General features: G+C 44.9%; 1 long non-coding RNA gene across 2 annotated transcripts in view; it reads left to right on the top strand.

Moving 5' to 3' along the window:
• Positions 1–7,103: 7,103 nt before the first annotated feature.
• LOC135319842 (uncharacterized) overlaps positions 7,104–14,246 on the top strand; it is a 99,480-nt gene continuing 92,337 nt past the window's right edge. Inside the window, exon 1 of one of the 2 annotated variants that reach the window (XR_010378740.1) lies at positions 7,104–7,222. This is a non-coding gene — a long non-coding RNA (uncharacterized LOC135319842). Of the gene's footprint in view, positions 7,223–8,973; positions 9,096–14,246 lie in introns of those variants that run through there. The other variant, XR_010378741.1, reaches the window with a different exon arrangement.

Below are 14,246 nucleotides of genomic sequence, written 5' to 3'. Positions count from 1 at the left end.
CATAAAGGAAGGAAATCTTAAGTTGAAGAAGAAAAGATACTTTTAAATGAAAAATAAATGAGATATCTATAGTTGCTTTTTTATTTTGAATCTTTTGAAAGGTTCAGGTCATTTTACAATCTTGAAAATAGGATACAATCAATAAAGCTTAAAAATCGCAAATGTATAAAGTTATAGAAATGTTTCTGGTATCAACTTTCCATCTTTCATTAGAAGAAGATATTGACAATAATGGATTATATGAAACAAGGTCTCTTAATATTGAGTTCTTCCGTATATAGTGCCAGGAGTGCTGAAAAGTGGGAGTAGATGGATTTTTGCTCTTGTTTTTTCCTTGCTATGACACCTGAGTCTCAGGAAAGATAGACTTTGAGTCCATTTGACTGTAGTGCATACGTTGACAGAAGGCAAGTTTGTTGTACTATTCAGTTAGGCAGATCAGCTGTTCACCGAGAACCTGGCACATAACAGACACAAAATAAATTACAGTTAGACAGTGGAGTGAATAGATCTATGGGCTCTTTGGGTTACATTCAAGGCAATTCTAAAAAAGCTTTGGTGGCTGACTTATCAGTTTGTTCTCACCCTAGTACCAGAAATCCTAGGAAAAGTGTGGCTTAGGATCTCTTACCCTTTAGATTGAAGTTTGTACTGGAGTTGTCCTGGGAATGCCCTGGTTATTTTATTAGAGCCTGGAGGTCTTTTCCAAGATAATCATACTAAAGGAATACAGTGTTCTGAAGAAACTTTAGGGGATATATCTCTTTAAAAAATATCTACATATACATTATGTCTGAGTATATATCTACATGTATGCTTATATATGTTATATATGTATATAATATATATGAAAATATATAATTTGTTACAGGTATACCTTGTATACATTTAGATTTTGGAGTTGATTTGTATCTGCTTGAGACCATCTTTACTGTTATAAAGCTACAGAGATACAGGATTAGGAGCATTTGGAAGAGAACTGCCATTTATGTGTCTTTGAGTCCTAAGAGGGGTTCTGAAAGATCTCTGGCTCACAGGAGATAATACTAGCTATATATTTAAAGAATAAATGGCCAGGTTCCTTTCTTTTCTCCTTCCTTTTTTTCCCTTTTATTTCTGCTTCTTTTCTTCCTTAATTTTACATACAGTACAGGTACAGAAGGAAACAACATGTACAAAACAAGAGTAAACGTTTTCTCATGTGTTTTTGGAGACTGTCGCTGTCTCCAGTTTTCTCATGTGTTTTTGGAGACTGTCGCTGTCTCCAGTTCTCTGTTCCCTTTCTAAGGAAGCCCAGTCATCATTAGGTACACCTTTATGCTTTTCTTTCTTTCCTTCTTTCTTTCTTTCTTTCTTCCTTTCTCTCTTTCTTTCTTTCTTTCTTTCTTTCTTTCTTTCTTTCTTTCTTTCTTTCTTTCTTTCTTTCTTTCTTCCTTCCTTCCTTCCTTCCTTCCTTCCTTCCTTCCTTCCTTCCTTCATTTCTTCCTTCCTTCCTTCCTTTCTTCCTTCCTTCCTTTCTTCCTTTCTCTCTTTCTCTCTTTCTCTCTCTCTCTTTCTTTCTTTCTTTCGTTTTCTTTCTTCCTTCCTTCCTTTCTTTCTTCCTTCCTTCCTTCCTTCCTTCCTTCCTTCCTTCCTTCCTTCCTTCCTTCCTTCCTTTCTTTCTTTCTTTCTTTCTTTCTTTCTTTCTTTCTTTCTTTCTTTCTTTCTTTCTTTCTTTCTTTCTTTCTTTCTTTCTTTCTTTCATTTTTAACTTTCCTCATAGTTACCATGATAGTCTGCAAACTCCTGGCCCATAAACATATACATACATGGGCCAAGAATATTATGTATATATCTAATGAGCCGGATGAAGTTTTACTTCTTTTGCTTGTATTTTCACCACTAAACTCCTTATATCCTAAACACTAACCCTTCACCCCAACCATATTCTTTTAATATTTACTCTTAACAAAGCAACAAATATAATAAATATTTTATTAAAAGTGTGTTCTTTTGAGGGGCACAGGGAATGATCAATTTAATATAAAGTGAATGCTTTTAATTATGAGCATCAGAGTGTATTTTACATTGATTCATGACACCATGAAGATTAGTGAAAAAGGAAACATGTAATAAGCATATTGCTACAGGTATATGTAGATGGGGTTTAGAAGAGAATCACAGAAGAATTAAATTAATAATATAAAACAGGTCAAAAAAGGTAAATTGCCTTTGAAAATGCTCAAATTTTTAACATACCTTATTAAAAATCTAGTTAAGAATTTGACAGCTATCCAATTAATGTAAAAAATAAAAAGGAATGAGATAGGTACTTAAATATAAGATTCAAAGCAAAGAAAACAACTGAAATACACATTTTAACTGCTGGAGGGACAACATGGTATCTTAATAACACAATTCAAATCTTTGCCCAAGATACTCATTTTTTGCAACTTTGTGATTAATTTATATATCTGAGTTGTATAGTTGAGATTTGAAGCAGAAGATTGAACTGGGGAAAAATACTTCTTGAAACAGCTATAGATTTTGAGTAAACACATAAATAATTCAGTATGTTGGTTATATTAATCAATTAGTCTATATCCATAATTATACTTTGTTTTAGATATGTATGAGTACAAATTTAATGCATTGATATTTCTTTATAACTTCATTTTTTATCTGTTCTTTCATGTTCATTGCTTCTGCATTATTTATCTGCTATATTGTTTGTTCATACAAGTTTATTTCTTATAAAGGTGTGCCTTTCATCGTCATGCACGTTTCCCTTTAATTTGGTAAATATCTCCTTTGTCTTGATATTACTTTTGCATTTTCAATATTATTTTTCTTTATATTTGACAGATACAATTTTGCCAACCACTTATTAGTACTTTATTATATTTTCTATCTTAAGATTTAATTTATATTTTAATTTAAATATAAAATTCATTGATATGAATGTATTTCAATATAGTTTTAATGATCATTTTGTTACTTCACAACCGATTGCATATTTTAGTTTTATCTTGAATTTTTAACGTCGAGAAAGTTGACACTGTCATTCCTGTTTTATAAACAGATGTTTGTTTTTATCCTTGATTCCTTGCTTCCCTCAAATCTTCAGCTAAGATCAGTTTATTTTTGTGAAGTATAACCTTTAGAATTCCATCAGTGAGGGCATTTGGGCAGTAAATATTATCAAGTTTTACTTGTTCAAATATATCTATTTTTTATGGACTTTTAAAAAAGAGTTTTGTTTGTTTTGTTAATGGAGGTACTGGGGATTGAACCCAGTTTTATATTCCCTTCCACTAAATTCAAAATTATACACTCTGTTTGTTTAATGGTTAACCTATAATTTATATTAAGCATTGTTAACATTTCAACATATAAATTTAATTCAATCTTTTGCTTTCCTTTTAGCTAACAAAGACCTTCGATCAATGTCAATGCATTTACCACTCCAACCTTTTTGCTGTTTTCATGTTTTAAAATTATATTTTATTTAATCACAAGACATTTTATTACTATGAAGTGTGACTTGAATATAGTGTTTACTTGCTTTGTTCATGGATGTCTTTCTTTAATATCCTTTTTTTGTTCTATTTCAGACTCCCTAGCTAGAATAACATTCCTTCGGCCTAAAGTTAATTCCTTTACAATTCTGTTTAAACTTCCAAAAATTGAGAAGAAAATGGCCAACAAATTAATAGAAACATTAATGATATTTATGTAGTATTTTCACATAAAAATAAATAAATGTGACCCTTAAATATATGAAAAAAGCTTAAACCTATTTTGAAATCCTTTATTATATATAAATCCTTATAATAAAGGATTTCAAAATAATATACTGCAAAAACATTATTCAGCTACCAAATTATCAACAAATGAAATGTCTGACAACATATTCTGTTGGCCAGCCTCTAAATAATGATGCATTCTCAAGCATTGCTGATGGGAATGAAAAATGGTACAACGCTATGGAGGGGATTTTGCAATACTTAATGAAAGTATACACACGGTCATCTTATAAATTCAGGAATCCTATTTCTAATAATCTGTCCAAAGATACAATGGCATGAACATAAAATGTTATATTTCATCTTTAATATACAAAAAAATTAAAAAAAAGCATGTAGATGCAAGTAAAAATTCTGCTTTATACTTTTGAACTTGGAATCATGTATATATTTTACATAATTCAAAGTGAAATAAATAAAATAACCTAATATAACAATTATTAAAATTGAAAATAATGAAATGAAACCTATCTATGTATAAACTTGGTGGCATAATCCCACTACGAGGAATCATATTTGTGCAGTAAACCTACAATATTTTGGCTCTGTTGCTAGTAATGTATAGCCTGCAGTTAAAAAACAAACCTTTAGATAAATCTTAAGTTTCACATATTAAACTCATTATTTAAGTATTATGAATATGGCTATGTTGAAGTATAAGTATTCATGTGTGGGTACGTAGATATCAGTAAATTGAAATAAAATGAATTAGTTACTGTGTTCCTTTTAAAGTCTTAGGAATTAAGTTTTCAAGTGGAAAAGAGGTACAATTATAAAATCTAAGTGGTCAAATAAATTTTACAATGTTGAATTTCAAGGTTCTCTAAAAAATGCATATCTCCAACTTTGTTCATTGAAGTGTCCTACAAGCAATGGCAACTGAGAAAGACAAGCACCCCAAACACCCAGATGATAGTCTCTAAATAGAATTCTGTACAATTCTTAACTGTTATCGCCACTAATATTTGAAATATTATAACCTCAAACAATGGCCTCCATTCTCTCTCTCCCCTTCTCCTTCTGGAACTCTGACTAGATGGTTGAAACCTCACACTCTGTACCTCTTCATTTATCAGTAGGCTGAGTTAAATGCATCGCTTGAGTTTCCCTGATCTTGATGATTTGAACTTACTGTCTGTAAAGTGGCCAACTTGTAGATAGAAAGTTTCGAACAATTATTTGGTTTTTATTCGCTGTGCACTGACTAACACCAAGATAACTTTTCAAGAAATCCTGAAATAAGAGATTTATTTTTAACTCTTCCATTCCTGTTCTCTCTGTCCCAGGGCTAATGACCCAACGGCACGCCCCACGCCAGGCCCCGATCCGACCGCTCGGCCCCACTCGCCACAACCCGAGCAGCAGGAGCACGAGGGTCCGCACTTCCGGCGGGAGGAGGAGGGGCGTGCACGCACGCGCCGATGCGCCTGCGCAGACGCGGAACTGCCCGAAGCTTGAAGAAGCCGGGCGGGAGCCAACTGCCCCCGCACCAGCTCCCGGAGGAGTAACGCGACGTGGGGTTTGGGCCGCCGCTTGCTGCCGCCGCCGCTGCCGCCGCCGAGCCGGTAAGGGGGCGCTTGGTGGGGGCGCGCAGGTCGGGAGCCGGCGGGTGAAGCCTTGGCTGCGCTCGCGGGTAGCGGTGCGTAGGTGAGGCCCGGGCCTCGCGACCCGTTAGGACCCTGAGGTGGGTCGGGGGCCACCGGGTGGTTCGTGGTGCCCACTTCTCCTTCCCGCTCATTAGTAATACGGGCGCCTGTTCGTTGCCGCTTATACCCGGTTGGGGGGTAGCGGATGCCGCCGCCCCAGGAGGTGGGAGGGCACCGGACGGCCAGGGAGCACGTCCGACTGGCCCTCAGGCCATGGCCTGTCCCCAGGAGGCGGGTGCGGTGCTGTCAGGGTGCGGGGGCGGCGGCGGCGGCGGCAGCGGGGAGAGGGGTCTACCCTTGGGAGCCTGTGAATTTGCTCCCATCTCTCCTGCGTCCTGTCCTGGGGGCAGCTTTTGCTCTCCAGATTTGCAGGGCCTATGTTGCAGGTCATTTCTGCCCCTGGGAGATGAGGAGGTGCTGTCAGGGTGCGGGGGCGGCGGCAGCGACAGCGGGAAATGGGAGCAAATCTCTGCTCTAGCATAGGCAGTCCCAATCTTGCCATTGCTGCTGCTGCTGCTGCTGCTGCTGCTGAGCCCCCCCCCCTCTCGCCCGGACCACACCCTGCCTACCTCCCAGGAGCAGGCTGACAGGGAGAGATTCTTTCCAGGAAGCCAGGGCAGCAGAGGCTGCCCCCCGGGCCAGGCAGCGGGGGAGTTGGGAGGAAGTTGTCTGGCTCTCCCAGGGCAGCCCCCCTCCCCGCCTCTGCCTCTGCCTCTGCTGCTGCCTGCTGTCCATTCTGGGCGGGGCTGCCCCCTCCCTGCCGGCAGCACCATCAACCACCCAAGGCCCACTGGCGAGTGGTGTGCACCCTGGTACCACCCTGCCCCATCAGCTCAGACGAGGCACTGTGTGGTGGGGGGAGAAGTAGGGGGGAGAAGTGGGGTGGAGTAGGGGTGGGGGCTGGGCGCCCGGGCGAGAATTGGAACTGCGTCCAATCCCCGCCCGGGCCCAGGAGCCTGGGACACAGGGCTGTGTGCCAGCACTCTGCCCGGGATCCCTGGCTGGCTGGCTGTCGCCATGGTGATGGGAGCCCAGACCATCCTGCCCCCTCGCTGGTTGAGGGGTGAGGGGGTCAGCTGGGGGTAAGGTTGCACTCCGGGTGTGGGAGGATCCCGCGGTGAGTGGGCACAGGCTGAGGGGTGAGGAATCGCTGGGAGTGGAATTGACCCGGCTGACGAGTGAGGGGGACCATCTTGGGATGTTGGGGGTCCTGCAGTGAGGCATGAGGGGTGAGCTTGTGGCGTGGGGGCCATAGGTTACTAGCGTGGTGGAGTGTCGGGGCGGGTACCTCGGTGTGAGAGGAAGTCCCATTTCGGGGGTCCTGTGGGAGACGTGGGGGCTTGGCTGTAGGTGGGGGGGGGGCATTCACAGGGTTTGGGAGGGAAGGCGAGCAGGGGGAGTGGGGCTAGGGGGTGTGGTCTGGCCCTGAGCTGGTCGTGGTTTTGGTTTTGTCAGGACCGGTAGGTGATGGGGGTGTTAAGGATGGAGACCCGGTGGGGCGGGTAAAGGGATGGGCCCTCCGCCCCACTGCCAGGCCCTTGCCCCCAGCCCCCAGCCCGGCACCAGTCCCCACCTCCCGAAGAACAGGAGTTGCAGCCCGAGCGTCTGCGCTGCGGGCGGAGGAGGAGGGGCGCGCATGCGCGTGGACGCACAGACGCGCCGACCGGACCCGCCCGGAGCGTGTGAAAGCTGGGTGGGAGCCTAGTGCTCGCGGACCAGCTCCTGGAGGAGGAACGCGGCCTGGGGTCTGGGCCGCCGCTTGCTGCCGCCGCCGCTGCCGCCGCCGAGCCGGTGAGGGGGCGCTTGGTGGGGGCGCGCAGGTCGGGAGCCGGCGGGTGAAGCCTGGGCTGCGCTCGCGGGTAGCGGTGCGTAGGTGAGGTCGGGCCTCGCCACCCGTCAGGACCCTGAGGTGGGTCGGGGGCCACCGCGTGGTTCGTGGTGCCCACTTCTCATTCCCGCTCATCAGTAATACGGGCGCCTCTTCGTTGCCGCTTATACCGGGGGAGGGGGGGCGGTAGGGGATACTTCCGCCCCAGGAGGTGGGAGGGCACCGGACGGCTAGGGAGCACGTCCGACTGGCCCTCAGGCCATGGCCTGTTCCCAGGAGGCGGGTGCGGTGCTGTCAGGGTGCGGGGGCGGCGGCGGCGGCGGCAGCGGGGAGAGGGGTCTACCCTTGGGAGCCTGTGAATTTGCTCCCATCTCTCCTGCTTCCTGTCCTGGGGGCAGCTTTTGCTGTCCAGATTTGCAGGGCCTATGTTGCAGGTCATTTCTGCCCCTGGGAGATGAGGAGGTGCTGTCAGGGTGCGGGGGCGGCGGCAGCGACAGCGGGAAATGGGAGCAAATCCCTGCTCTAGCATAGGTAGTCCCAATACTGCCATTGCTGCTTCTGCTGCTGCTGCTGAGCCCCCCCCCCTCTCGCCCGGACCACACCCTGCCTACCTCCCAGGAGCAGGCTGACAGGGAGAGATTCTTTCCAGGAAGCCAGGGCAGCAGAGGCTGCCCCCCGAGCCAGGCAGCGGGGGAGTTGGGAGGAAGTTGACTGGCTCTCCCAGGGCAGCCCCCCTCCCCGCCTCTGCCTCTGCGTCTGCTGCTGCCTGCTGTCCATTCTCGGCGGGGCTGCCCCTCCCTGCCGGCAGCACCATCAACCATCCAAGGCCCCCTGGCGAGTGGTGTGCACCCTGGTACCACCCTGCCCCATCAGCTCAGACGAGGCACTGGGTGGTGGGGGGAGAATTGGGGGGAGTAGGGGTGGGGCAGGGCGCCCGGGCGAGAATTGGAACTGCGTCCAACCCCCGCCCGGGCCCAGGAGCCTGGGACACAGGGCTGTGTGCCAGCACTCTGCCCGGGATTCCTGGCTGGCTGGCTGTCGCCATGGTGATGGGAGCCCAGACCATCCTGCCCCCTCGCTGGTTGAGGGGTGAGGGGGTCAGCTGGGGGTAAGGTTGCACTCCGGGTGAGGGAGGATCCCGCGGTGAGTGGGCACAGGCTGAGGGGTGAGGAATCGCTGGGAGTGGAATTGACCCGGCTGAGGGGTGAGGGGGACCATCTTGCGATGTTGGGGGTCCTGCAGTGAGGCATGAGGGGTGAGCTTGTGGCGTGGGGGCCATAGGTTACTAGCGTGGTGGAGTGTCGGGGCGGGTACCTCGGTGTGAGAGGAAGTCCCATTTCGGGGGTCCTGTGGGAGACTTGGGGGCTTGGCTGTAGGTGGGGGGGGGCATTCACAGGGTTTGGGAGGGAAGGCGAGCAGGGGAGTGGGGCTAGGGTGTGTGGCCTGGCCCTGAGCTGTTCGAGGTTTTGGTTGTTTCAGGACCGGTAGGTGATGGGATGGGGGTGTTAAGGATGGAGACCCGGTGGGGCGAATAAAGGGATGGGCCCTCCGCCCCACTGCCAGGCCCTTGCCCCCAGCCCCCAGCCCGGCACCAGTCCCCACCTCCCGAAGAACAGGAGTTGCAGCCCGAGCGTCTGCGCTGCGGGCGGAGGAGGAGGGGCGCGCATGCGCGTGGACGCACAGACGCGCCGACCGGACCCGCCCGGAGCGTGTGAAAGCTGGGTGGGAGCCTAGTGCTCGCGGACCAGCTCCTGGAGGAGGAACGCGGCCTGGGGTCTGGGCCGCCGCTTGCTGCCGCCGCTGCTTGCTGCCGCCTCCGCTGCCGCCGCTGAGCCGGTGAGGGGGCGCTTGGTGGGGGCGCGCAGGTCGGGAGCCGGCGGTTGAAGCCTCGGCTGCGCTCGTGGGTAGCGGTGCGTAGGTGAGGCCCGGGCCTCGCGACCCGTTAGGACCCTGAGGTGGGTCAGAGCTGAATTAAGTGAATACCTGTAAAAAATTGAAAACTGAACACCACTTTCCTTTGTAGATCTGAGAATGTGATTTATTTTTATTGAAGATAGTCAGTTACAGTGTGTCAGTCTGTGGTCTACAGCTTAATGTCCCAGTCATGCGTGTATGTACATATATTCATTTTTATATTCTTCTTCATTAAATGTTATTACAGAACATTGAATATAGTTCCATGTGGTATCCAGAAGCAATTTGGGTTTTTTTTAATATCTTTTCCTAAATTAATTGACAATTTATTTAGAGGAGTTTCATTTTCACAGCAGAGTTGAGCAGAAAATACAGAGTTCACACATAACCCTCTCCACCCACATATATATACTCCCCTACCCTCAACATCCCTCATCAGTGTGGCATATTTGGTACAAGCGATGAACCAACATGGACACACTATTATCAACCAAAGTCCGTAGTTTACATTAAGGTTCACTCTTGATGTTGTACATTTGACAAATGCATAATGACATGTAGCCACTATAGTATCACATAGAAGAGTTTAATCACCCTAAAAATCCCTTGTGCTCCATCTGTTCATTCCTCCCTCCCTCCCTCTCACTAAACTCCTGGAAACCACGATATTTTTATTGTTTCTGTAGCTGTGCCTTTTTTAGAATGTCATTTGGTTGGACTCGTACAGTTTGTAGCCTTTTCAGACTCACTTTTTTCATTTAGTAATAGGGTTTTTAAGTTTCTTCCATGTCTTTCATGGCTTGATAGCTCATTTCTTTTTTTTTTTTACTGCACATATATGTTTTAAATTTACATATATGTGCTGTTCATTATTTCTAAGGATGTTTAGAGCTTTAGCTTTTTAAATTTATATAGTTATCAAAGGAATAAAGACAACCACAAAATAAGAATTAATTAAAAAAGATACACACACCTTGCTATTAGCAGCAACATTATTTATGATTGCCAAGATATGGAAGCATCGTAAGTGCACATGAGTAGTTGAATTGATAATGAAGATGCAGCATGTATATATATCTATATCTATATGATGAATGTAATGTAAGAAATTTGTATATATATGTATGTATGTATGTAATGGAATACAAGTCACCCATAGAAAAGAAGGATATTTTGTCATTTGCAGCACTTCATTCACGTTTTTTTTTTTTTTCACTTCAAAAGCGAGAATTTTATAACCAGCATGAACATTTCCATTACATCAAAAACATCAAAATACCTAAAAATAAACTTAAGGAAGGAGGTTCCCTATACTCCAAACACCAAAATGACACAAAGAAATGAAAAGATTTCTTGTGCTCCTGGATTGGAAGAATCAACACTATCAAAATGGCCACAGTACCGAAAGCAATTCATAGATCCAATGCAACCCCCATCAGAATACTCACAACATTCCTCACAGAACTAGAACAAATAATTCCAGAATTTATAAAGAGCCACAAAAGACCCCGAACAACCAAGGCAATTTTTTGTAGGTCTTTTTTTTTTTTTTTTCCCCTCTTTCTTCTTTTTGTTCTCTTTTCTTATGGTTTGATGACGAGAGAAGTTGTAACATCTGTTGTAAAGCTGGTTTTGTGGTGCTGAATTCTTGTAGCTTTTGTTTATCTGTGAACCTTTTGACTTCTCCATCAAGTCTGAACCAGAGCCTTGCTGGATAGAGTGTTCTTGGTTGTAAGTTTACCCCTTTCATCACATTAAATATATTATGCCACTTCTTTCTGTTCTGTAGAGTTTCTGCTGAAAAATCAGCTGATAAACTTATGGGAATTCCCTTGTATGTTATTTGTTGCTTTTCTCTTGCTGATTTTAATATTTTCTTCTTATCCTTAATTGTTGTCAATTTGATGACTATGTGCCTTGGTGTGTTCCTCTTTGTGTTGACCCTATGTGGTCCTCTCTGTGCTTCCTGGACTTGGGTGACTGTTTCCTTTCCCAAGTTGGGAAAGTTTTCAGTGATTATCTCTCCAAAAATTTTCTCAGGTCCTTTCTCTCTGTTCTCTTCCTAGGACCCCTATAATGCAAATATTAGAGCACTTCATGTTGTCCCAGAGTTCTCTTAAACTATCTTCATTTCTTTTCATTCTTTTTTCTTTTTTCTGTTCTGAAGTAGCGATTTCCACTAATCTGTCTTCCAATTCACTGATCCGTTCTTCTGCTTCATTTAGTCTATTCTTGGTTCCTTCTAGTATATTGTTCATTTCAGTGATTTTATTCTTCAACTCTGTTTGGGTATTCTTTATGTTTTCCAACTCTACTAAAAACTTTGCTCTGTGCATCTGTACTCCTCTTGAGTTCTCTGAACATCTTGGCCATCATTACTTTAAACTGTTTCTCAGATAAATTGCCTATCTCCTCATCACTTATTTCTCCTACTGGGATTTTATCTTGTGCCTTGGCCTGGGAGATGTTCCTCTGCCACCCCATCATCTATTTTTCTGTGTGTTTGTGGGCTCCTTCCACAGGCTTTGGGATTGTTGTTTTCTTATTTTTAGTATCTGCCCCTGGTGGGTGATGCTGGACTAGAGGCTTATGCAGGTTTCCTGGCAGGAGGAGCTGGTGCCTGCCCACTGCTGAGTGAAGCCTGGTCCTGGGCCTCTGGTGGGTAGGACTATGTCTAGAGGCCTTTGCAGCTCAGGAAGTCTGCTGATGGGTGGGCCTGTGTTCCCACCCTATATGTTGCTTGGCCTGAGGCTTCCCTCCAGGCTGTTGGGTGGGGCCAGGTCTTGGTGCTAAGGATCCGATCAAGATGTCAGCCTCCAGGAAAGCTCATGTAGATGAACACTCCCATAATGTCCATCACCAGCTTTTATGTCCTCTGGGTGAGCCACAGCCATTCCCCACATCCCCAGGAGACCCTCCAAATCCAGCAGGCAGGCCTGGCCCAGGTTCTTACGAAATCACTGCCACTGCCCTTGGACCTGGCGCACGTGAGTTTTCGTGTACACTTCATAAGTGAATGGAGTTTCCATTTTCCTGAGTCTCGTGGGGCTTCTGGAGCCAAGCTCCACTGGCCTTTGAAACCAGATGTCCTGGGGTCTCCTCGTCTTCCCAATACAAGACCTAGACTGGGGAGCTTGACGTGAGGCTTAGAGCTCTCACTCCTGTGGGAGGGCCTCTGGGACTTCACAAATCTTCAGCTTGTGGGTCACCCCACCCAGGGTGCATGGAGACTGATTATATGGTGAGCACACCCCTCCTACCTTCCTGCTGTGGTTCTCTCTTTATGTTTCCAGTTGCAGAAGATCTTTTTTGCTAGGTTCCAGTCTTTTTTTTTGATGGTTGTTTAGCATTCCATCGTGGATTCGTTGTAGTCGCGAGGAGAGGCGAGCTCGTGGTCCTACCACTCTACCATCTTGACTGGAAATCTTTTTTATCTCTTTTTATATATAGTGGTTAACATTTACAAATCTCAAACTCTCAAATTATCCTTTCTGCCCCCTTTCCCCCGGTAACCATAAGATTTGTTTACCTGTGTGCGAGTCTAGTTCTGTTTTATAGATGAGTTCAATAGTGTCTTCTTTTTCCTTTCTTTCTTTCTTTTTTTTTTCAGATTACACATATGAGTGATATCATATGATACTTTTCTTATTTAACCATCACTGGAATGAACACACTGCAGCAAATAGTTATCTAATACAGGGGTTGTCATGCTTTGTAAAGAGCCAAATAGCAAATACTTTCAGCTTTGTGGGTAATACATTTTTTTGTTAGAGCTAGTTACTCTTGAAACATTGTAGCATGAAAACAGCTATAGCTAGTATGTAAACGAATGAGCATGGCTGTGTTCCAAAAAAAGTGTTATTTATGGACACTGAAATTTGAATTTCTTGATTTTTATGTTTATAAAATATTCTTCTTATGATTTTTTCAACCATTAAAATATGTAAAAGACACTCTTGGTTCATGCTGTACAGAAACAGGCAGTGGGCCAGATTTGGCCTGTGGACTATCATGTGGTCTATCCATAATATATGGAAAATATGTTCCTGATGAAATTGCTAGAATGCATACTATAGGAGCAATAGTCAAAGATATAATAGGAGAAAAAAAATCTGCCTGTAGGTTAAATGTACTTACCCTATCCTCAGTTGGGAAAGAAGATACTCTGGCTGGAGCTATTAGTGAAGATTTATGAAAGTAGAGGCATGGACTTTGGGAAGTCTTGACAGACGGTAGTTAATCAGTTAATGAATGTGTTTGACATATGAATGAAGGGGAGAATAAATGAGTTCAGTATAAAAATAGGTGAATAGAGTGTGATGTGGAAGGACTCATGTCATAAGGAGGATGAGGACAAAGGACAGAGAAGAAGCAGCCTCTGGGAATTCCCAATTGTTCTGCTGAGCTCAGACAGGGCTTCAAATGCCAAGCAATCAGCAGGACTGTATTTGAAAGGCAAAGAGCGCTACTGAAGGCTTTAGGACTATGGATTGCATTATTTCCTGTTCTGTTACTATCAAAGGTAAGCAAAGCCAGACACCAGTTAAAATGGTCAGGACAGATTTTAATCAGTACTATACTATTGCAGTGGGGAAGAGAGCCCAGCATAAACTGAACTCAGAAACAATTGTCAGCATCCAAGAAGTGGAACATTACAAAGGGGTCCTCAGTGTAAATGCTGATGAGGCCAGCTGGGTCTGCTGGCTGGCAAGTATTGAAGGGAGTTGGAGACAGGGGCTCCATCCTTCCTGGTGATCACATTTCAAAGGCATGGCTTTCAGGTACTTAGGAAAGACACTCTTGAGTTGTAGGAGATACTAGTCTATCTGAAAGGGACAGAGGAAGGAGTCACAGTTGTCAGGCCTTTTTAGTAAATGCTAAGGCAAATGAAATTCTCTTGGCAGCCTTCAGCTTTCTCATACAGGCCCTTTCTGGTTGGGGATTGGTTAGAGTTATTCTAAGGATGTGGCCTTCAGCTATTAGAAAACATGTTAGTGTTTAAGTCTTTTAATGTGAATTGGGTAGGGGTCAGGGATGGGCAAAATCATTTTTGTTGAGAGTCTGTGGGTTTTT

The sequence above is a fragment of the Camelus dromedarius genome, chromosome 33, assembly GCF_036321535.1.
Source record: "Camelus dromedarius isolate mCamDro1 chromosome 33, mCamDro1.pat, whole genome shotgun sequence".
NCBI classification, from domain to species: domain Eukaryota; kingdom Metazoa; phylum Chordata; class Mammalia; order Artiodactyla; family Camelidae; genus Camelus; species Camelus dromedarius.
The sequence above is the reverse complement of the archived record's forward strand: the minus strand, read 5'-3'. Positions and strand labels throughout refer to the sequence as shown.